The 23486-nt window shown below is 51.7% G+C and overlaps 1 long non-coding RNA gene across 2 annotated transcripts in view; it reads left to right on the forward strand.

Annotated features, from left to right (window-relative positions):
* Nucleotides 1-1548: 1548 nt before the first annotated feature.
* Nucleotides 1549-23486, forward strand: part of LOC128704679 (uncharacterized) — a 92205-nt gene continuing 70267 nt past the window's right edge. Inside the window, exons 1-2 of one of the 2 annotated variants that reach the window (XR_011390977.1) lie at nucleotides 1549-1687; nucleotides 5083-5227. This is a non-coding gene — a long non-coding RNA (uncharacterized lncRNA). The remainder of the gene's footprint in view (nucleotides 1688-5082; nucleotides 5228-23486) is intronic. The other variant, XR_011390976.1, reaches the window with a different exon arrangement.

Here is a 23486-nt window from a genome sequence, read left to right on the forward strand (position 1 = left end):
TGGGACGACCCCCGTGTCCATGCTCCCTCTCCATAGGATGGAAAAGGCTCGTGATAGGGGCTTCTTGCAGTTCTTGATGAACACAGAGTTCCATGAGTCTGGCCCTGGGGCAGAGTGCATGGGCATGTCATTTATCGCCTGTTCGAAGTCATTTGGTGTCAGGATAACATCGGATAGGCTTGTGTTAATCAAATTTTGTGGCTCTCTCATAAAAAATTCATTTTGATCTTCGACTCTCAGTCTGGTTAGCGGCTTGCTAAAAACTGAGTCATATTGGGACTTGAGTAGCTCACTCATTTCCTTGTTGTCATCTGTGTAGGACCCATCTTGTTTAAGTAGGGGCCCAATACTGGACGTTGTTCTCGATTTTGATTTGGCATAGGAGAAGAAATACTTTGGGTTTCTTTCGATTTCATTTATGGCTTTTAGTTCTTCCCGCGATTCCTGACTCCTAAAGGATTCTTTTAGCTTAAGTTCGATGCTTGCTATTTCTCTGACCAGTGTCTCCCTACGCATTTCAGATATATTGACCTCTTTTAGCCGCTCTGTTATTCTTTTCCGTCGCCTGTAAAGGGAGCGCCTGTCTCTTTCTATTTTACATCTACTCCTCCTTTTTCTTAGAGGAATAAGCCATGTGCATACATCGAGTGCTACCGAGTTAATCTGTACCATCATGTAGAGTACTAGTGGTACAATAATGTACCATCATGTAGAGTACTAGTGGTACAATATTGTACCTTCATGTAGAGTACTAGTGGTACAATAATCTACCTTCATGTAGAGTACTAGTGGTACAATAATGTACCATCATGTAGAGTACTAGTGGTACAATAATGTACCATCATGTAGAGTACTAGTGGTACAATAGTAGCACTAGTACTCTGGTAGTAGGGGTGGTGTAGCAGTGCCATCTAGTGGTGGTGTAGTAGTGCCATCTAGTGGTGGTAAGAGTGGTGGTTTAGTAGTGCCATCTAGTGGTGGTAAGAGTGGTGGTTTAGTAGTGCCATCTCGTGGTGGTAGTAGGGGTGGTGTTGCAGTGCCATCTAGTGGTGGTAAGAGTGGTGTAGCAGTGCCATCTAGTGGTGGTAAGAGCGGTGGTGTAGCAGTGTCATCTAGTGGTGGTAAGAGTGGTGGTGTAGCAGTGCCATCTAGTGGTGGTAAGAGTGGTGGTGTAGCAGTGCCATCTAGTGGTGGTAAGAGTGGTGGTGTAGCAGTGCCATCTAGTGGTGGTAAGAGTGGTGGTGTAGCAGTGTCATCTAGTGGTGGTAAGAGTGGTGGTGTAGCAGTGCCATCTAGTGGTGGTAAGAGTGGTGGTGTAGCAGTGCCATCTAGTGGTGGTAAGAGTGGTGGTGTAGCAGTGCCATCTAGTGGTGGTAAGAGTGGTGGTGTAGCAGTGCCATCTAGTGGTGGTAAGAGTGGTGGTGTAGCAGTTCCATCTAGTGGTGGTAAGTGTGGTGGTGTAGCAGTGCCATAGAGTGGTGGTGTAGCAGTGCCATCTAGTGGTGGTAGTCAGAGTTAGTCAGGTTATCAGTGATGGTGTTATAGTGAAGGTCAGGACAGTGACCAACCTCAAGGTCACTAAAGGTCAGTTAACCTTTAATAGTCGTCCAGGAGAGACGTGTTGCTCCTCCTCCTGCTGCCCCGCCGGCTTTAGCGCTTCCTCACCCTCTTAATACACCTAAATAATGTAAGTATTGTCTGGTGATGTGTTTGTCAGTACAACAGCTGAGTTGCAGCTCCTGGTCCCTGGTACCAGTTGCAGCTCCTGGTCCCTGGTACCAGTTGCAGCTCCTGGTCCCAGGTACCAGTTGCAGCTCCTGGTCCCTGGTACCAGTTGCAGCTCCTGGTCCCTGGTACCAGTTGCAGCTCCTGGTACCAGTTGCAGCTCCTGGTCCCCGGTACCAGTTGCAGCACCTGGTCCCTGGTACCAGTTGCAGCTCCTGGTCCCAGGTACCAGTTGCAGCACCTGGTCCCTGGTACCAGTTGCAGCTCCTGGTCCCTGGTACCAGTTGCAGCTCCTGGTACCAGTTGCAGCTCCTGGTCCCCGGTACCAGTTGCAGCACCTGGTCCCAGGTACCAGTTGCAGCTCCTGGTACCAGTTGCAGCACCTGGTCCCTGGTACCAGTTGCAGCTCCTGGTACCAGTTGCAGCTCCTGGTCCCCGGTACCAGTTGCAGCACCTGGTCCCTGGTACCAGTTGCAGCTCCTGGTACCAGTTGCAGCACCTGGTCCCTGGTACCAGTTGCAGCTCCTGGTCCCTGGTACCAGTTGCAGCTCCTGGTCCCTGGTACCAGTTGCAGCTCCTGGTCCCTGGTACCAGTTGCAGCTCCTGGTCCCTGGTACCAGTTGCAGCTCCTGGTCCCTGGTACCAGTTGCAGCACCTGGTCCCTGGTACCAGTTGCAGCTCCTGGTCCCTGGTACCAGTTGCAGCTCCTGGTCCCTGGTACCAGTTGCAGCTCCTGGTCCCTGGTACCAGTTGCAGCACCTGGTCCCTGGTACCAGTTGCAGCTCCTGGTCCCTGGTACCAGTTGCAGCACCTGGTCCCTGGTACCAGTTGCAGCACCTGGTCCCTGGTACCAGTTGCAGCTCCTGGTCCCTGGTACCAGTTGCAGCACCTGGTCCCTGGTACCAGTTGCAGCTCCTGGTCCCTGGTACCAGTTGCAGCTCCTGGTCCCTGGTACCAGTTGCAGCTCCTGGTACCAGTTGCAGCTCCTGGTCCCAGGTACCAGTTGCAGCTCCTGGTCCCTGGTACCAGTTGCAGCTCCTGGTCCCTGGTACCAGTTGCAGCTCCTGGTCCCAGGTACCAGTTGCAGGTCCTGGTCCCTGGTACCAGTTGCAGCTCCTGGTACCAGTTGCAGCTCCTGGTCCCTGGTACCAGTTGCAGCTCCTGGTCCCAGGTACCAGTTGCAGGTCCTGGTCCCTGGTACCAGTTGCTGCTCCTGGTCCCAGGTACCAGTTGCAGCTCCTGGTCCCTGGTACCAGTTGCAGCTCCTGGTCCCAGGTACCAGTTGCAGGTCCTGGTCCCTGGTACCAGTTGCAGCTCCTGGTCCCTGGTACCAGTTGCAGCTCCTGGTACCAGTTGCAGCTCCTGGTCCCAGGTACCAGTTGCAGCTCCTGGTCCCTGGTACCAGTTGCAGCTCCTGGTCCCTGGTACCAGTTGCAGCTCCTGGTCCCTGGTACCAGTTGCAGCTCCTGGTCCCAGGTACCAGTTGCAGCTCCTGGTCCCTGGTACCAGTTGCAGCTCCTGGTCCCTGGTACCAGTTGCAGCTCCTGGTCCCAGGTACCAGTTGCAGCTTCTGGTACCAGTTGCAGCTCCTGGTCCCTGGTACCAGTTGCAGGTCCTGGTCCCTGGTACCAGTTGCAGCTCCTGGTCCCTGGTACCAGTTGCAGGTCCTGGTCCCTGGTACCAGTTGCAGGTCCTGGTCCCTGGTACCAGTTGCAGCTCCTGGTCCCTGGTACCAGTTGCAGCTCCTGGTCCCAGGTACCAGTTGCAGCTCCTGGTCCCTGGTACCAGTTGCAGCTCCTGGTCCCAGGTACCAGTTGCAGCTCCTGGTACCAGTTGCAGCTCCTGGTCCCTGGTACCAGTTGCAGCTCCTGGTCCCCAGTACCAGTTGCAGCTCCTGGTCCCCGGTACCAGTTGCAGCTCCTGGTCCCCGGTACCAGTTGCAGCTCCTGGTCCCCGGTACCAGTTGCAGCTCCTGGTCCCCGGTACCAGTTGCAGCTCCTGGTCCCCGGTACCAGTTGCAGCTCCTGGTCCCCGGTACCAGTTGCAGCTCCTGGTCCCTGGTACCAGTTGCAGCTCCTGATCCCCGGTACCAGTTGCAGCTCCTGGTCCCCGGTACCAGTTGCAGCTCCTGGTCTCTGGCACCAATTACAGCTCCTGGTCCCTGGTACCAGTTGCAGCTCCTGGTTCCCAGCACTAATTACAGCTCCTGGTCCCCGGTACCAGTTGCAGCTCCTGGTCCCTGGTACCAGTTGCAGCTCCTGGTTCCCGGCACCAATTACAGCTCCTGGTCTCCGGTACCAGTTGCAGCTCCTGGTCCCTGGTACCAGTTGCAGCTCCTGGTTCCCGGCACCAATTACAGCTCCTGGTCCCCGGTACCAGTTGCAGCTCCTGGTTCCTGGCACCAATTACAGCTCCTGGTCCCCGGTACCAGTTGCAGCTCCTGGTTCCCGGTACCAGTTCCAGCTCCTGGTCCCCGGCACCAATTACAGCTCCTGGTCCCCAGTACCAGTTGCAGCTCCTGGTCCCTGGTACCAGTTGCAGCTCCTGGTCCCCGGTACCAGTTGCAGCTCCTGGTCCCCGGTACCAGTTGCAGCTCCTGGTCCCCGGTACCAATTGCAGCTCCTGGTCCCCGGTACCAGTTGCAGTTCCTGGTCCCTGGTACCAGTTGCAGCTCCTGGTCCCTGGTACAGCTCCTGGTCCCCTGTACCAGTTGCGGCTCCTGGTCCCTGGTACCAGTTGCAGCTCCTGGTCCCTGGTACCAGTTGCAGCTCCTGGTTCCCGGCACCAATTACAGCTCCTGATCCCCGGCACCAGTTGCAGCTCCTGGTCCCCGGTACCAGTTGCAGCTCCTGGTCCCCGGCACCAATTACAGCTCCTGGTCCCTGGTACAAGTTGCAGCTCCTGGTCCCTGCTACCAGTTGCAGCTCCTGGTCCCTGGCACCAGTTACAGCTCCTGGTCCCCGGTACCAGTTGCAGCTCCTGGTCCCTGGCACCAGTTGCAGCTCCTGGTCCCCGGTATCAGTTGCAGCTCCTGGTCCCCGGTATCAGTTGCAGCTCCTGGTCCCCGGTACCAGTTGCAGCTCCTGGTCCCACCACCAGTTTGCTCTTTAAATTGTCTTAATTTTCTTTGGGGTCTAATGTCTTGGAGGGGGGCCGGGGGGGACCCTAGTGGAGGGGGTTTTGATGCGAGGAACTGGAGGTACTCCCCTTCCTCGGATCAAACAACTCCCACATTAGGCGTCACATAACCCATAATGTTGTGTCCAGTTCTATGCTATTATTTATTTTATTGAAAAATAACCTAAAGTCTCTTGATCCAAGGAACTTGCACCTTCTATGTTGATTATAATGTTGCAGGTGTGGTAACTGATGTACCAGGCTGTGTCTGCTGCAACATTGATCAACACAGCAACATTAACCTGGGTTACTCCAGGTATGTGGAGATGCAGCAGCTGGAGACGTTGTCAAAGGTGGGCGGGGCCCACTTGTAAGGTATTTCCAGGTAACAAGTCCACTAAAGTTTGGTTATTGAAGCAGATAATTATATTATGTGACAGGTAACAAGTCCACTAAAGATTGGTTATTGAAGCAAATAATAATTATATTATGTGAGAGGCTGGTGGGGGGGGAGATTATAGGGAAGATTGTAACTGATATCTAAAGTAACTTAGTGGGGAGAACTAGTGGGGAGAACTAGTGGGGAGTACTAGTGGGGAGAACTAGTGGGGAGAACTAGTGGGGAGAACTAGTGAGGAGAACTAGTGGGGAGAAATAGTGAGGAGAACTAGTGGGGAGAAATAGTGAGGAGAACTAGTGGGGAGAACTAGTGGGGAGAACTAGTGGGGAGAACTAGTGAGGAGAACTAGTGGGGAGAACTAGTGGGGAGAAATAGTGAGGAGAACTAGTGGGGAGAAATAGTGAGGAGAACTAGTGGGGAGAACTAGTGGGGAGAACTAGTGGGGAGAACTAGTGAGGAGAACTAGTGGGGAGAACTAGTGGGGAGAACTAGTGGGGAGAACTAGTGAGGAGAACTAGTGGGGAGAACTAGTGGGGAGAAATAGTGAGGAGAACTAGTGGGGAGAAATAGTGAGGAGAACTAGTGGGGAGAACTAGTGGGGAGAAATAGTGAGGAGAACTAGTGGGGAGAAATAGTGAGGAGAACTAGTGGGGAGAACTAGTGGGGAGAACTAGTGGGGAGAACTAGTGAGGAGAACTAGTGGGGAGAACTAGTGGGGAGAACTAGTGGGGAGAACTAGTGAGGAGAACTAGTGGGGAGAACTAGTGGGGAGAAATAGTGAGGAGAACTAGTGGGGAGAAATAGTGAGGAGAACTAGTGGGGAGAACTAGTGGGGAGAACTAGTGGGGAGAACTAGTGAGGAGAACTAGTGGGGAGAACTAGTGGGGAGAACTAGTGAGGAGAACTAGTGGGGAGAACTAGTGGGGAGAACTAGTGGGGAGAACTAGTGGGGAGAAATAGTGAGGAGAACTAGTGGGGAGAAATAGTGGGGAGAACTAGTGGGGAGAACTAGTGAGGAGAACTAGTGGGGAGAACTAGTGGGGAGAACTAGTGAGGAGAACTAGTGGGGAGAACTAGTGGGGAGAACTAGTGGGGAGAACTAGTGGGGAGAACTAGTGAGGAGAACTAGTGGGGAGAACTAGTGGGGAGAACTAGTGGGGAGAACTAGTGGGGAGAACTAGTGGGGAGTACTAGTGAGGAGAACTAGTGGGGAGAACTAGTGGGGAGAACTAGTGGGGAGAACTAGTGGGGAGAACTAGTGGGGAGAACTAGTGGGGAGAACTAGTGGGGAGAACTAGTGGGGAGAACTAGTGTGGAGAACTAGTGGGGAGAACTAGTGGGGAGAACTAGTGGGGCGGACTCGGGGGGAGAACTAGTGGGGAGAACTAGTGGGGAGAACTAGTGGGGAGTACTAGTGGGGAGAACTAGTGGGGAGTACTAGTAAGGAGAACTAGTGGGGAGAACTAGTGGGGAGTACTAGTGGTGAGAACTAGAGGGGAGAACTAGTGGGGAGAACTAGTGAGGAGAACTAGTGGGGAGAACTAGTGGGGAGAACTAGTGGGGAGAACTAGTGGGGAGAACTAGTGGGGAGAACTAGTGGGGAGAACTAGTGGGGAGAACTAGTGGGGAGTACTAGTGGGGAGAACTAGTGGGGAGTACTAGTGAGGAGAACTAGTGGGGAGTACTAGTGGGGAGAACTAGTGGGGAGTACTAGTGAGGAGAACTAGTGGGGAGAACTAGTGGGGAGTACTAGTGGGGAGAACTAGTGGGGAGAACTAGTGGGGAGAACTAGTGGGGAGAACTAGTGAGGAGAACTAGTGGGGAGAACTAGTGGGGAGAACTAGTGGGGAGAACTAGTGGGGAGAACTAGTGGGGAGAACTAGTGGGGAGTACTAGTGGGGAGAACTAGTGGGGAGTACTAGTGAGGAGAACTAGTGGGGAGAACTAGTGGGGAGTACTAGTGGGGAGAACTAGTGGGGAGAACTAGTGGGGAGAACTAGTGGGGAGAACTAGTGAGGAGAACTAGTGGGGAGAACTAGTGGGGAGAACTAGTGGGGAGTACTAGTGGGGAGAACTAGTGGGGAGTACTAGTGAGGAGAACTAGTGGGGAGAACTAGTGGGGAGTACTAGTGGGGAGAACTAGTGAGGAGAACTAGTGGGGAGAACTAGTGGGGAGAACTAGTGGGGAGAACTAGTGGGGAGAACTAGTGGGGAGTACTAGTGGGGAGTACTAGTGGGGAGTACTAGTGAGGAGAACTAGTGGGGAGAACTAGTGGGGAGTACTAGTGGGGAGAACTAGTGGGGAGAACTAGTGGGGAGAACTAGTGGGGAGAACTAGTGAGGAGAACTAGTGGGGAGAACTAGTGGGGAGAACTAGTGGGGAGAACTAGTGAGGAGAACTAGTGGGGAGTACTAGGGGGGAGTACTAGGGGGAAGTACTAGGAGGAAGTACTAGTGGGGAGTACTAGTGAGGAGAACAAGGGGGAAGTACTAGTGGGGAGTACTAGGGGGAAGTACTAGTGGGGAGAACTAGTGGGGAGAACTAGTGGGGAGAACTAGTGAGGAGAACTAGTGGGGAGAACTAGTGGGGAGAACTAGTGGGGAGAACTAGTGAGGAGAACTAGTGGGGAGAACTAGTGGGGAGAACTAGTGGGGAGAACTAGTGGGGAGAACTAGTGGGGAGAACTAGTGGGGAGAACTAGTGGGGAGAACTAGTGGGGAGAACTAGTGAGGAGAACTAGTGGGGAGAACTAGTGGGGAGAACTAGTGGGGAGAACTAGTGGGGAGAACTAGTGGGGAGAACTAGTGGGGAGAACTAGTGGGGAGAACTAGTGGGGAGTACTAGTGAGGAGAACTAGTGGGGAGAACTAGTGAGGTGGGGCGAACTAGTGGGGAGAACTAGTGGGGAGAACTAGTGGGGAGAACTAGTGGGGAGAACTAGTGGGGAGAACTAGTGGGGAGAACTAGTGGGGAGAACTAGTGGGGAGAACTAGTGAGGAGAACTAGTGGGGAGAACTAGTGGGGAGAACTAGTGGGGAGAACTAGTGGGGAGTACTAGTGAGGAGAACTAGTGGGGAGAACTAGTGGGGAGTACTAGTGAGGAGAACTAGTGGGGAGTACTAGTGGGGAGAACTAGTGGGGAGAACTAGTGGGGAGAACTAGTGGGGAGAACTAGTGAGGAGAACTAGTGGGGAGAACTAGTGGGGAGAACTAGTGGGGAGAACTAGTGGGGAGAACTAGTGGGGAGAACTAGTGGGGAGAACTAGTGGGGAGTACTAGTGGGGAGAACTAGTGGGGAGTACTAGTGAGGAGAACTAGTGGGGAGAACTAGTGGGGAGTACTAGTGGGGAGAACTAGTGAGGAGAACTAGTGGGGAGAACTAGTGGGGAGAACTAGTGGGGAGTACTAGTGGGGAGAACTAGTGGGGAGAACTAGTGGGGAGAACTAGTGGGGAGAACTAGTGTGGAGAACTAGTGGGGAGAACTAGTGGGGAGAACTAGTGGGGAGAACTAGTGGGGAGAACTAGTGGGGAGTACTAGTGAGGAGAACTAGTGGGGAGAACTAGTGGGGAGTACTAGTGGGGAGAACTAGTGGGGAGAACTAGTGGGGAGAACTAGTGAGGAGAACTAGTGTGGAGAACTAGTGGGGAGAACTAGTGGGGAGAACTAGTGGGGAGTACTAGTGGGGAGAACTAGTGGGGAGTACTAGTGAGGAGAACTAGTGGGGAGAACTAGTGGGGAGTACTAGTGGGGAAAACTAGTGGGGAGAACTAGTGAGGAGAACTAGTGAGGAGAACTAGTGGGGAGAACTAGTGGGGAGAACTAGTAGGGAGAACTAGTGGGGAGTACTAGTGGGGAGAACTAGTGGGGAGTACTAGTGAGGAGAACTAGTGGGGAGAACTAGTGGGGAGTACTAGTGGGGAGAACTAGTGGGGAGAACTAGTGGGGAGAACTAGTGGGGAGAACTAGTGAGGAGAACTAGTGGGGAGAACTAGTGGGGAGAACTAGTGGGGAGAACTAGTGGGGAGAACTAGTGGGGAGTACTAGTGGGGAGAACTAGTGGGGAGTACTAGTGAGGAGAACTAGTGGGGAGAACTAGTGGGGAGTACTAGTGGGGAGAACTAGTGGGGAGAACTAGTGGGGAGAACTAGTGGGGAGAACTAGTGAGGAGAACTAGTGGGGAGAACTAGTGGGGAGAACTAGTGGGGAGAACTAGTGGGGAGAACTAGTGGGGAGAACTAGTGGGGAGAACTAGTGGGGAGAACTAGTGGGGAGTACTAGTGGGGAGTACTAGTGGGGAGAACTAGTGGGGAGAACTAGTGAGGAGAACTAGTGAGGAGAACTAGTGAGGAGAACTAGTGAGGAGAACTAGTGAGGAGAACTAGTGGGGAGAACTAGTGAGGAGAACTAGTGAGGAGAACTAGTGAGGAGAACTAGTGAGGAGAACTAGTGAGGAGTACTAGTGGGGAGAACTAGTGGGGAGAACTAGTGGGGAGTACTAGTGGGGAGTACTAGTGGGGAGAACTAGTGAGGAGAACTAGTGAGGAGAACTAGTGAGGAGAACTAGTGAGGAGTACTAGTGGGGAGAACTAGTGGGGAGTACTAGTGGGGAGTACTAGTGGGGAGAACTAGTGGGGAGAACTAGTGAGAACTAGTGAGGAGAACTAGTGAGGAGAACTAGTGAGGAGAACTAGTGAGGAGAACTAGTGGGGAGAACTAGTGAGGAGAACTAGTGAGGAGAACTAGTGAGGAGAACTAGTGGGGAGAACTAGTGGGGAGAACTAGTGAGGAGAACTAGTGAGGAGAACTAGTGAGGAGAACTAGTGGGGAGAACTAGTGAGGAGAACTAGTGAGGAGAACTAGTGAGGAGAACTAGTGGGGAGAACTAGTGAGGAGAACTAGTGGGGAGTACTAGTGGGGAGAACTAGTGGGGAGAACTAGTGGGGAGAACTAGTGGGGAGAACTAGTGGGGAGAACTAGTGGGGAGAACTAGTGGGGAGAACTAGTGAGGAGAACTAGTGAGGAGAACTAGTGAGGAGAACTAGTGAGGAGAACTAGTGGGGAGAACTAGTGGGGAGAACTAGTGGGGAGAACTAGTGGGGAGAACTAGTGAGGAGAACTAGTGAGGAGAACTAGTGAGGAGAACTAGTGGGGAGAACTAGTGGGGAGAACTAGTGGGGAGAACTAGTGGGGAGAACTAGTGAGGAGAACTAGTGGGGAGAACTAGTGGGGAGAACTAGTGGGGAGTACTAGTGAGGAGAACTAGTGAGGAGAACTAGTGGGGAGAACTAGTGGGGAGAACTAGTGGGGAGTACTAGTGAGGAGAACTAGTGAGGAGAACTAGTGGGGAGAACTAGTGGGGAGAACTAGTGGGGAGTACTAGTGAGGAGAACTAGTGAGGAGAACTAGTGGGGAGTACTAGTGAGGAGAACTAGTGGGGAGTACTAGTGAGGAGAACTAGTGAGGAGTACTAGTGAGGAGAACTAGTGAGGAGAACTAGTGAGGAGAACTAGTGAGGAGAACTAGTGAGGAGAACTAGTGGGGAGAACTAGTGGGGAGAACTAGTGGGGAGAACTAGTGGGGAGAACTAGTGAGGAGAACTAGTGAGGAGAACTAGTGAGGAGTACTAGTGAGGAGAACTAGTGAGGAGAACTAGTGGGGAGAACTAGTGGGGAGAACTAGTGAGGAGAACTAGTGGGGAGAACTAGTGAGGAGAACTAGTGGGGAGTACTAGTGGGGAGAACTAGTGGGGAGAACTAGTGAGGAGAACTAGTGAGGAGAACTAGTGAGGAGAACTAGTGAGGAGAACTAGTGGGGAGAACTAGTGAGGAGAACTAGTGGGGAGTACTAGTGGGGAGAACTAGTGGGGAGAACTAGTGGGGAGAACTAGTGGGGAGAACTAGTGGGGAGAACTAGTGGGGAGAACTAGTGAGGAGAACTAGTGAGGAGAACTAGTGAGGAGAACTAGTGAGGAGAACTAGTGGGGAGAACTAGTGGGGAGAACTAGTGGGGAGAACTAGTGAGGAGAACTAGTGAGGAGAACTAGTGAGGAGAACTAGTGGGGAGAACTAGTGGGGAGAACTAGTGGGGAGAACTAGTGGGGAGAACTAGTGAGGAGAACTAGTGGGGAGAACTAGTGGGGAGAACTAGTGGGGAGTACTAGTGAGGAGAACTAGTGAGGAGAACTAGTGGGGAGAACTAGTGGGGAGAACTAGTGGGGAGTACTAGTGAGGAGAACTAGTGAGGAGAACTAGTGGGGAGAACTAGTGGGGAGAACTAGTGGGGAGTACTAGTGAGGAGAACTAGTGAGGAGAACTAGTGGGGAGTACTAGTGAGGAGAACTAGTGGGGAGTACTAGTGAGGAGAACTAGTGAGGAGAACTAGTGAGGAGTACTAGTGAGGAGAACTAGTGAGGAGAACTAGTGAGGAGAACTAGTGAGGAGAACTAGTGAGGAGAACTAGTGGGGAGAACTAGTGGGGAGAACTAGTGGGGAGAACTAGTGGGGAGAACTAGTGAGGAGAACTAGTGAGGAGAACTAGTGAGGAGTACTAGTGAGGAGAACTAGTGAGGAGAACTAGTGGGGAGAACTAGTGGGGAGAACTAGTGGGGAGAACTAGTGGGGAGAACTAGTGAGGAGAACTAGTGAGGAGAACTAGTGGGGAGAACTAGTGGGGAGAACTATTGGGGAGTACTAGTGAGGAGAACTAGTGGGGAGAACTAGTGGGGAGAACTAGTGGGGAGAACTAGTGGGGAGTACTAGTGAGGAGAACTAGTGAGGAGAACTAGTGGGGAGAACTAGTGGGGAGAACTAGTGGGGAGTACTAGTGAGGAGAACTAGTGGGGAGAACTAGTGGGGAGAACTAGTGGGGAGAACTAGTGGGGAGTACTAGTGAGGAGAACTAGTGAGGAGAACTAGTGGGGAGAACTAGTGGGGAGAACTAGTGGGGAGTACTAGTGAGGAGAACTAGTGAGGAGAACTAGTGGGGAGAACTAGTGGGGAGAACTAGTGGGGAGTACTAGTGAGGAGAACTAGTGAGGAGAACTAGTGGGGAGAACTAGTGGGGAGAACTAGTGAGGAGAACTAGTGAGGAGAACTAGTGAGGAGAACTAGTGGGGAGTACTAGTGAGGAGAACTAGTGAGGAGAACTAGTGAGGAGTACTAGTGAGGAGAACTAGTGAGGAGAACTAGTGAGGAGAACTAGTGAGGAGAACTAGTGGGGAGTACTAGTGGGGAGAACTAGTGAGGAGAACTAGTGGGGAGAACTAGTGGGGAGAACTAGTGGGGAGTACTAGTGAGGAGAACTAGTGGGGAGAACTAGTGGGGAGAACTAGTGAGGAGAACTAGTGAGGAGAACTAGTGAGGAGAACTAGTGAGGAGAACTAGTGGGGAGTACTAGTGGGGAGAACTAGTGAGGAGAACTAGTGGGGAGAACTAGTGGGGAGTACTAGTGGGGAGAACTAGTGAGGAGAACTAGTGGGGAGAACTAGTGGGGAGTACTAGTGAGGAGAACTAGTGAGGAGAACTAGTGAGGAGAACTAGTGAGGAGAACTAGTGGGGAGTACTAGTGGGGAGAACTAGTGAGGAGAACTAGTGGGGAGAACTAGTGGGGAGAACTAGTGGGGAGTACTAGTGAGGAGAACTAGTGAGGAGAACTAGTGGGGAGAACTAGTGAGGAGAACTAGTGAGGAGAACTAGTGAGGAGAACTAGTGGGGAGAACTAGTGGGGAGAACTAGTGGGGAGTACTAGTGAGGAGAAAAAGTGAGGAGAACTAGTGGGGAGAACTAGTGGGGAGAACTAGTGGGGAGAACTAGTGAGGAGAACTAGTGAGGAGAACTAGTGAGGAGAACTAGTGGGGAGAACTAGTGGGGAGAACTAGTGGGGAGAACTAGTGGGGAGAACTACGGGGAAGTACTAGTGGGAAGTATCAGTGAGGAATGTGTTCCATAAGTTACCATGAATGGGGTGGAGATAATGGGGGATATATTCTATAAGTTACCATGAATGGGGTAAAGATAATGGGGGATATATTCTATAAGTTACCATGAATGGGGTGGAGATAATGGGGGATATATTCTATAAGTTACCATGAATGGGGTGGAGATAATGGGGGGATATATTCTATAAGTTACCATGAATGGGGTGGAGATAATGGGGGATATATTCTATAAGTTACCATGAATGGGGTGGAGATAATGGGGGATATATTCTATAAGTTACCATGAATGGGGTGGAGATAATGGGGGGATATATTCTATAAGTTACCATGAATGGGGTGGAGATAATGGGGGATATATTCTATAAGTTACCATGAATGGGGTGGAGATAATGGGGGGATATATTCTATAAGTTACCATGAATGGGGTGGAGATAAATATTGGAGAAATAAGGTGTAAAATCCCACAAGATGTATCATGGTTCACTTGGTAGTGGTGGTACCTGAAGAACCTGGACAAGTGGTGGTACCTGAAGAACCTGGACAAGTGGTGGTACCTGAAGAACCTGGACAAGTGGTGGTACCTGAAGAACCTGGCCAAGTGGTGGTACCTGAAGAACCTGGCCAAGTGGTGGTACCTGAAGAACCTGGCCAAGTGGTGGTACCTGAAGAACCTGGCCAAGTGGTGGTACCTGAAGAACCTGGCCAAGTGGTGGTACCTGAAGAACCTGGCCAAGTGGTGGTACCTGAAGAACCTGGCCAAGTGGTGGTACCTGAAGAACCTGGACAAGTGGTGGTACCTGAAGAACCTGGCCAAGTGGTGGTACCTGAAGAACCTGGCCAAGTGGTGGTACCTGAAGAACCTGGCCAAGTGGTGGTACCTGAAGAACCTGGCCAAGTGGTGGTACCTGAAGAACCTGGCCAAGTGGTGGTACCTGAAGAACCTGGACAAGTGGTGGTACCTGAAGAACCTGGACAAGTGGTGGTACCTGAAGAACCTGGACAAGTGGTGGTACCTGAAGAACCTGGACAAGTGGTGGTACCTGAAGAACCTGGACAAGTGGTGGTACCTGAAGAACCTGGACAAGTGGTGGTACCTGAAGAACCTGGACATGTGGTGGTACCTGAAGAACCTGGACATGTGGTGGTACCTGAAGAACCTGGCCAAGTGGTGGTACCTGAAGAACCTGGCCAAGTGGTGGTACCTGAAGAACCTGGCCAAGTGGTGGTACCTGAAGAACCTGGACAAGTGGTGGTACCTGAAGAACCTGGACAAGTGGTGGTACCTGAAGAACCTGGCCAAGTGGTGGTACCTGAAGAACCTGGCCAAGTGGTGGTACCTGAAGAACCTGGACTTGTGGTTGTTCCTGAAGAACCTGGAGTTGTGGTGGTACCTGAAGAACCTGGACAAGTGGTGGTACCTGAAGAACCTGGACAAGTGGTGGTACCTGAAGAACCTGGACAAGTGGTGGTACCTGAAGAACCTGGACAAGTGGTGGTACCTGAAGAACCTGGACAAGTGGTGGTACCTGAAGAACCTGGCCAAGTGGTGGTACCTGAAGAACCTGGACAAGTGGTGGTACCTGAAGAACCTGGCCAAGTGGTGGTACCTGAAGAACCTGGACAAGTGGTGGTACCTGAAGAACCTGGACAAGTGGTGGTACCTGAAGAACCTGGCCAAGTGGTGGTACCTGAAGAACCTGGCCAAGTGGTGGTACCTGAAGAACCTGGCCAAGTGGTGGTACCTGAAGAACCTGGCCAAGTGGTGGTACCTGAAGAACCTGGCCAAGTGGTGGTACCTGAAGAACCTGGACAAGTGGTGGTACCTGAAGAACCTGGCCAAGTGGTGGTACCTGAAGAACCTGGCCAAGTGGTGGTACCTGAAGAACCTGGACAAGTGGTGGTACCTGAAGAACCTGGCCAAGTGGTGGTACCTGAAGAACCTGGCCAAGTGGTTGGTACCTGAAGAACCTGGACAAGAACCTGGTACCTGAAGAACCTGGACAAGTGGTGGTACCTGAAGAACCTGGCCAAGTGGTGGTACCTGAAGAACCTGGACAAGTGGTGGTACCTGAAGAACCTGGACAAGTGGTGGTACCTGAAGAACCTGGCCAAGTGGTGGTACCTGAAGAACCTGGACAAGTGGTGGTACCTGAAGAACCTGGACAAGTGGTGGTACCTGAAGAACCTGGCCAAGTGGTGGTACCTGAAGAACCTGGACAAGTGGTGGTACCTGAAGAACCTGGCCAAGTGGTGGTACCTGAAGAACCTGGCCAAGTGGTGGTACCTGAAGAACCTGGCCAAGTGGTGGTACCTGAAGAACCTGGCCAAGTGGTGGTACCTGAAGAACCTGGCCAAGTGGTGGTACCTGAAGAACCTGGACAAGTGGTGGTACCTGAAGAACCTGGACAAGTGGTGGTACCTGAAGAACCTGGAAGTGGTGTTACCTGAAGAACCTGGCCACGTGGTGGGACCTGAAGAACCTGGACAAGTGGTGGTACCTGAAGAACCTGGACAAGTGGTGGTACCTGAAGAACCTGGACAAGTGGTGGTACCTGAAGAACCTGGCCAAGTGGTGGTACCTGAAGAACCTGGGCAAGTGGTGGTACCTGAAGAACCTGGGCAAGTGGTGGTACCTGAAGAACCTGGAAGTGGTGGTACCTGAAGAACCTGGACAAGTGGTACCTGAAGAACCTGGCCAAGTGGTGGTACCTGAAGAACCTGGGCAAGTGGTGGTACCTGAAGAACCTGGACAAGTGGTGGTACCTGAAGAACCTGGCCAAGTGGTGGTACCTGAAGAACCTGGACAAGTGGTGGTACCTGAAGAACCTGGCCAAGTGGTGGTACCTGAAGAACCTGGACAAGTGGTGGTACCTGAAGAACCTGGACAAGTGGTGGTACCTGAAGAACCTGGACAAGTGGTGGTACCTGAAGAACCTGGACAAGTGGTGGTACCTGAAGAACCTGGACAAGTGGTGGTACCTGAAGAACCTGGACAAGTGGTGGTACCTGAAGAACCTGGACAAGTGGTGGTACCTGAAGAACCTGGACAAGTGGTGGTACCTGAAGAACCTGGACAAGTGGTGGTACCTGAAGAACCTGGCCAAGTGGTGGTACCTGAAGAACCTGGACAAGTGGTGGTACCTGAAGAACCTGGCCAAGTGGTGGTACCTGAAGAACCTGGCCAAGTGGTGTTACCTGAAGAACCTGGACAAGTGGTGGTACCTGAAGAAAATGGCCAAGTGGTGTTACCTGAAGAACCTGGCCAAGTGGTGGTACCTGAAGAACCTGGACAAGTGGTGGTACCTGAAGAACCTGGACAAGTGGTGGTACCTGAAGAACCTGGACAAGTGGTGTTACCTGAAGAAAATGGCCAAGTGGTGGTACCTGAAGAACCTGGCTAAGTGGTGGTACCTGAAGAACCTGGACAAGTGGTGGTACCTGAAGAACCTGGACAAGTGGTGGTACCTGAAGAACCTGGACAAGTGGTGGTACCTGAAGAACCTGGACAAGTGGTGGTACCTGAAGAACCTGGACAAGTGGTGGTACCTGAAGAACCTGGCCAAGTGGTGGTACCTGAAGAACCTGGCCAAGTGGTGGTACCTGAAGAACCTGGACAAGTGGTGGTACCTGAAGAAAATGGTGGTACCTGAAGTGGGCAAGTGGTTACCTGAAGAACCTGGTGGTGGTACCCTGACAAGTGGTACCTGAAGAACCTGGACAAGTGGTGGTACCTGAAGAACCTGGTGGTACCTGAAGAACCTGGCCAAGTGGTGGTACCTGAAGTGGCCAAGTGGTACCTGAAGAACCTGGACAAGTGGTGGTACCTGAAGAACCTGGCCAAGTGGTGGTACCTGAAGAACCTGGCCAAGTGGTGGTACCTGAAGAACCTGGCCAAGTGGTGGTACCTGAAGAACCTGGACAAGTGGTGGTACCTGAAGAACCTGGCCAAGTGGTGGTACCTGAAGAACCTGGACAAGTGGTGGTACCTGAAGAACCTGGCCAAGTGGTGGTACCTGAAGAACCTGGACAAGTGGTGGTACCTGAAGAACCTGGACAAGTGGTGGTACCTGAAGAACCTGGACAAGTGGTGGTACCTGAAGTGGTGGTACCTGAAGAACCTGGACAAGTGGTGGTACCTGGACAAGTGGTGGTACCTGAAGAACCTGGACAAGTGGTGGTACCTGAAGAACCTGGACAAGTGGTGGTACCTGAAGAACCTGGACAAGTGGTGGTACCTGAAGAACCTGGACAAGTGGTGGTACCTGAAGAACCTGGCCAAGTGGTGGTACCTGAAGAACCTGGCCAAGTGGTGGTACCTGAAGAACCTGGCCAAGTGGTGGTACCTGAAGAACCTGGACAAGTGGTGGTACCTGTAGAACCTGGCCAAGTGGTGGTACCTGAAGAACCTGGACAAGTGGTGGTACCTGAAGAACCTGGCCAAGTGGTGGTACCTGAAGAACCTGGACAAGTGGTGGTACCTGAAGAACCTGGACAAGTGGTGGTACCTGAAGAACCTGGACAAGTGGTGGTACCTGAAGAACCTGGACAAGTGGTGGTACCTGAAGAACCTGGACAAGTGGTGGTACCTGAAGAACCTGGACAAGTGGTGGTACCTGAAGAACCTGGCCAAGTGGTGGTACCTGAAGAACCTGGACAAGTGGTGGTACCTGAAGAACCTGGACAAGTGGTGGTACCTGAAGAACCTGGCCAAGTGGTGGTACCTGAAGAACCTGGCCAAGTGGTGGTACCTGAAGGCCAAGTGGTGGTACCTGAAGAACCTGGCCAAGTGGTGGTACCTGAAGAACCTGGACAAGTGGTGGTACCTGAAGAACCTGGACAAGTGGTGGTACCTGAAGAACCTGGCCAAGTGGTGGTACCTGAAGAACCTGGCCAAGTGGTGGTACCTGAAGAACCTGGCCAAGTGGTGGTACCTGAAGAACCTGGCCAAGTGGTGGTACCTGAAGAACCTGGCCAAGTGGTGGTACCTGAAGAACCTGGCCAAGTGGTGGTACCTGAAGAACCTGGACAAGTGGTGGTACCTGAAGAACCTGGCCAAGTGGTGGTACCTGAAGAACCTGGCAAAGTGGTGGTACCTGAAGAACCTGGCCAAGTGGTGGTACCTGAAGAACCTGGCCAAGTGGTGGTACCTGAAGAACCTGGCCAAGTGGTGGTACCTGAAGAACCTGGCCAAGTGGTGGTACCTGAAGAACCTGGACAAGTGGTGGTACCTGAAGAACCTGGACAAGTGGTGGTACCTGAAGAACCTGGACAAGTGGTGGTACCTGAAGAACCTGGACAAGTGGTGGTACCTGAAGAACCTGGACAAGTGGTGGTACCTGAAGAACCTGGACAAGTGGTGGTACCTGAAGAACCTGGACAAGTGGTGGTACCTGAAGAACCTGGCCAAGTGGTGGTACCTGAAGAACCTGGCCAAGTGGTGGTACCTGAAGAACCTGGCCAAGTGGTGGTACCTGAAGAACCTGGACATGTGGTGGTACCTGAAGAACCTGGACAAGTGGTACCTGAAGAACCTGGACAAGTGGTACCTGAAGAACCTGGCCAAGTGGTACCTGAAAAACCTGGCCAAGTGGTGGTACCTGAAGAACCTGGACATGTGGTGGTACCTGAAGAACCTGGACATGTGGTGGTACCTGAATAACCTGGACAAGTGGTGGTACCTGAAGAACCTGGACAAGTGGTGGTACCTGAAGAACCTGGACAAGTGGTGGTACCTGAAGAACCTGGCCAAGTGGTGGTACCTGAAGAACCTGGACATGTGGTGGTACCTGAAGAACCTGGCCAAGTGGTGGTACCTGAAGAACCTGGCCAAGTGGTGGTACCTGAAGAACCTGGCCAAGTGGTGGTACCTGAAGAACCTGGACAAGTGGTGGTACCTGAAGAACCTGGACAAGTGGTAGTACCTGAAGAACCTGGCCAAGTGGTGGTACCTGAAGAACCTGGCCAAGTGGTGGTACCTGAAGAACCTGGCCAAGTGGTGGTACCTGAAGAACCTGGACAAGTGGTGGTACCTGAAGAACCTGGCCAAGTGGTGGTACCTGAAGAACCTGGACAAGTGGTGGTACCTGAAGAACCTGGCCAAGTGGTGCTACCTGAAGAACCTGGCCAAGTGGTGGTACCTGAAGAACCTGGACAAGTGGTGGTACCTGAAGAACCTGGCCAAGTGGTGGTACCTGAAGAACCTGGCCAAGTGGTGGTACCTGAAGAACCTGGACAAGTGGTGGTACCTGAAGAACCTGGACAAGTGGTGGTACCTGAAGAACCTGGACAAGTGGTGGTACCTGAAGAACCTGGACAAGTGGTGGTACCTGAAGAACCTGGACAAGTGGTGGTACCTGAAGAACCTGGACAAGTGGTGGTACCTGAAGAACCTGGACAAGTGGTGGTACCTGAAGAACCTGGCCAAGTGGTGGTACCTGAAGAACCTGGCCAAGTGGTGGTACCTGAAGAACCTGGCCAAGTGGTGGTACCTGAAGAACCTGGCCAAGTGGTGGTACCTGAAGAACCTGGCCAAGTGGTGGTACCTGAAGAACCTGGCCAAGTGGTGGTACCTGAAGAACCTGGCCAAGTGGTGGTACCTGAAGAACCTGGCCAAGTGGTGGTACCTGAAGAACCTGGCCAAGTGGTGGTACCTGAAGAACCTGGCCAAGTGGTGGTACCTGAAGAACCTGGCCAAGTGGTGGTACCTGAAGAACCTGGCCAAGTGGTGGTACCTGAAGAACCTGGCCAAGTGGTGGTACCTGAAGAACCTGGCCAAGTGGTGGTACCTGAAGAACCTGGCCAAGTGGTGGTACCTGAAGAACCTGGCCAAGTGGTGGTACCTGAAGAACCTGGCCAAGTGGTGGTACCTGAAGAACCTGGCCAAGTGGTGGTACCTGAAGAACCTGGCCAAGTGGTGGTACCTGAAGAACCTGGCCAAGTGGTGGTACCTGAAGAACCTGGATAAGTGGTGGTACCTGAAGAACCTGGACAAGTGGTGGTACCTGAAGAACCTGGACAAGTGGTGGTACCTGAAGAACCTGGACAAGTGGTGGTACCTGAAGAACCTGGACAAGTGGTGGTACCTGAAGAACCTGGACAAGTGGTGGTACCTGAAGAACCTGGCCAAGTGGTGGTACCTGAAGAACCTGGCCAAGTGGTGGTACCTGAAGAACCTGGCCAAGTGGTGGTACCTGAAGAACCTGGCCAAGTGGTGGTACCTGAAGAACCTGGACAAGTGGTGGTACCTGAAGAACCTGGCCAAGTGGTGGTACCTGAAGAACCTGGACAAGTGGTACCTGAAGAACCTGGACAAGTGGTGGTACCTGAAGAACCTGGACAAGTAATTTTATGCTTAGAAGTCACAAAAATATTTACAGAAGCATAATCTTGTGGGTTTAGCGCTTATGACGCCAGAGTTTGTATTAGAGCGTCGGGGGGGGGGGCATTCGTTTTGAAATGGGGTTATACAGTGTATATTTACAGACTTTGTAGGCTGATTCATCTTACCTAGACTCCCTTGGTCTTACCTAGACCCCCTTGGTCTTACCTAGACTCCCTTGGTCTTACCTAGACTCCCTTGGTCTTACCTAGACTCCCTTCGTCTTACCTAGACTCCCTTGGTCTTACCTAGACTCCCTTGGTCTTACCTAGACTCCCTTGGTCTTACCTAGACTCCCTTGGTCTTACCTAGACTCCCTTGGTCTTACCTAGACTCCCTTGGTCTTACCTAGACTCCCTTGGTCTTACCTAGACTCCCTTGGTCTTACCTAGACTCCCTTGGTCTTACCTAGACTCCCTTGGTCTTACCTAGACTCCCTTGGTCTTACCTAGACTCCCTTGGTCTTACCTAGACCCCCTTGATCTTACCTAGACCCCCTTGGTCTTACCTAGACTCCCTTGGTCTTACCTAGACTCCCTTGGTCTTACCTAGACTCCCTTGGTCTTACCTAGACTCCCCTGGTCTTACCTAGACTCCCCTGGTCTTACCTAGACCCCCTTGGTCTTACCTAGACTCCCCTGGTCTTACCTAGACTCCCCTGGTCTTACCTAGACTCCCTTGGTCTTACCTAGACTCCCTTGGTCTTACCTAGACTCCCTTGGTCTTACCTAGACTCCTTTGGTCTTACCTAGACTCCCTTGGTCTTACCTAGACTCCCTTGGTCTTACCTAGACTCTCCTGGTCTTACCTAGACTCCCTTGGTCTTACCTAGACTCCCTTGGTCTTACCTAGACCCCCTTGATCTTACCTAGACCCCCTTGGTCTTACCTACATAGCCCCACTCCACAAAGGGGGCAGTAAAGCAACAGCAAAGAACTACAGACCAATAGCACTAACATCCCATATCATAAAAATCTTTGAAAGGGTCCTAAGAAGCAAGATCACCACCCATCTAGAAACCCATCAGTTACACAACCCAGGGCAACATGGGTTTAGAACAGGTCGCTCCTGTCTGTCTCAGCTACTGGATCACTACGACAAGGTCCTAAATGCACTAGAAGACAAAAAGAATGCAGATGTAATATATACAGACTTTGCAAAAGCCTTCGACAAGTGTGACCATGGCGTAATAGCGCACAAAATGCGCGCTAAAGGAGTAACAGGAAAAGTCGGTCGATGGATCTATAATTTCCTCACTAACAGAACACAGAGAGTAGTCGTCAACAGAGTAAAGTCCGAGGCAGCTACGGTGAAAAGCTCTGTTCCACAAGGCACAGTACTTGCTCCCATCTTGTTCCTCATCCTCATATCCGACATAGACAAGGATGTCAGCCACAGCACCGTGTCTTCCTTTGCAGATGACACCCGAATCTGCATGACAGTGTCTTCCATTGCAGACACTGCAAGGCTCCAGGCGGACATCAACCAAATCTTTCAGTGGGCTGCAGAAAACAATATGAAGTTCAACAATGAGAAATTTCAATTACTCAGATATGGTAAACATGAGGAAATTAAATCTTCATCAGAGTACAAAACAAATTCTGGCCACGAAATAGAGCGAAACACCAACGTCAAAGACCTGGGAGTGATTATGTCGGAGGATCTCACCTTCAAGGACCATAACATTGTATCAATCGCATCTGCTAGAAAAATGACAGGATGGATAATGAGAACCTTCAAAACTAGGGAGGCCAAGCCCATGATGACACTCTTCAGGTCACTTGTTCTATCTAGGCTGGAATATTGCTGCACTCTAACAGCACCTTTCAAGGCAGGTGAAATTGCCGACCTAGAAAATGTACAGAGAACTTTCACGGCGCGCATAACGGAGATAAAACACCTCAATTACTGGGAGCGCTTGAGGTTTCTAAACCTGTATTCCCTGGAACGCAGGAGGGAGAGATACATGATTATATACACCTGGAAAATCCTAGAGGGACTAGTACCGAACTTGCACACGAAAATCACTCACTACGAAAGCAAAAGACTTGGCAGACGATGCACCATCCCCCCAATGAAAAGCAGGGGTGTCACTAGCACGTTAAGAGACCATACAATAAGTGTCAGGGGCCCGAGAATGTTCAACTGCCTCCCAGCACACATAAGGGGGATTACCAACAGACCCCTGGCAGTCTTCAAGCTGGCACTGGACAAGCACCTAAAGTCAGTTCCGGATCAGCCGGGCTGTGGCTCGTACGTTGGTTTGCGTGCAGCCAGCAGCAACAGCCTGGTTGATCAGGCTCTGATCCACCAGGAGGCCTGGTCTCAGACCGGGCCGCGGGGGCGTTGACCCCCGGAACTCTCTCCAGGTAAACTCCAGGTAAACATACTCCAGTTTCTCCTATCAAAATAACTTATAAATTTAGATAGCGTCAAGTAGGATAGATAAGGTATATAATTGGAGCATCTGCTATATGCATTATGAATGCATATAGCAGGGGAGAGTAATCTCCCCTGAAGACATAGATTACGTAGAACTGTTGGCCTGGGAACCCACCAACGACCTTCAGTAGCTGTCTGCAATCTGTTATTGTACATGGTTTCTTTTTTTTTTTTTTTTTTTTATATTTTATTTAAACCATGACATTACAAAATATAATATGTAAAACTCATTTAAGTCGATAATTAACACAATCCTCCCTACAGCTAATATTACACACCACACTTACAACTCCGTGTGGGTACACCCCCCCCCTCCCTGCTCCCTCATCCTATCACTTAACCCAAACCTGTTGGAGCTACCCAACAGAATTACATGATATGAACAACACTTTTATATACACATCCCTCGAAATGGTACTTAATAATCGACTACAGACCATACAATGCATTGCACTGAACATATTATACAGACATATTACCCCCCCA

The sequence above is a fragment of the Cherax quadricarinatus genome, chromosome 100 (assembly GCF_038502225.1).
Source record: "Cherax quadricarinatus isolate ZL_2023a chromosome 100, ASM3850222v1, whole genome shotgun sequence".
In the NCBI taxonomy this organism is placed as follows: Eukaryota; Metazoa; Arthropoda; class Malacostraca; order Decapoda; family Parastacidae; genus Cherax; species Cherax quadricarinatus.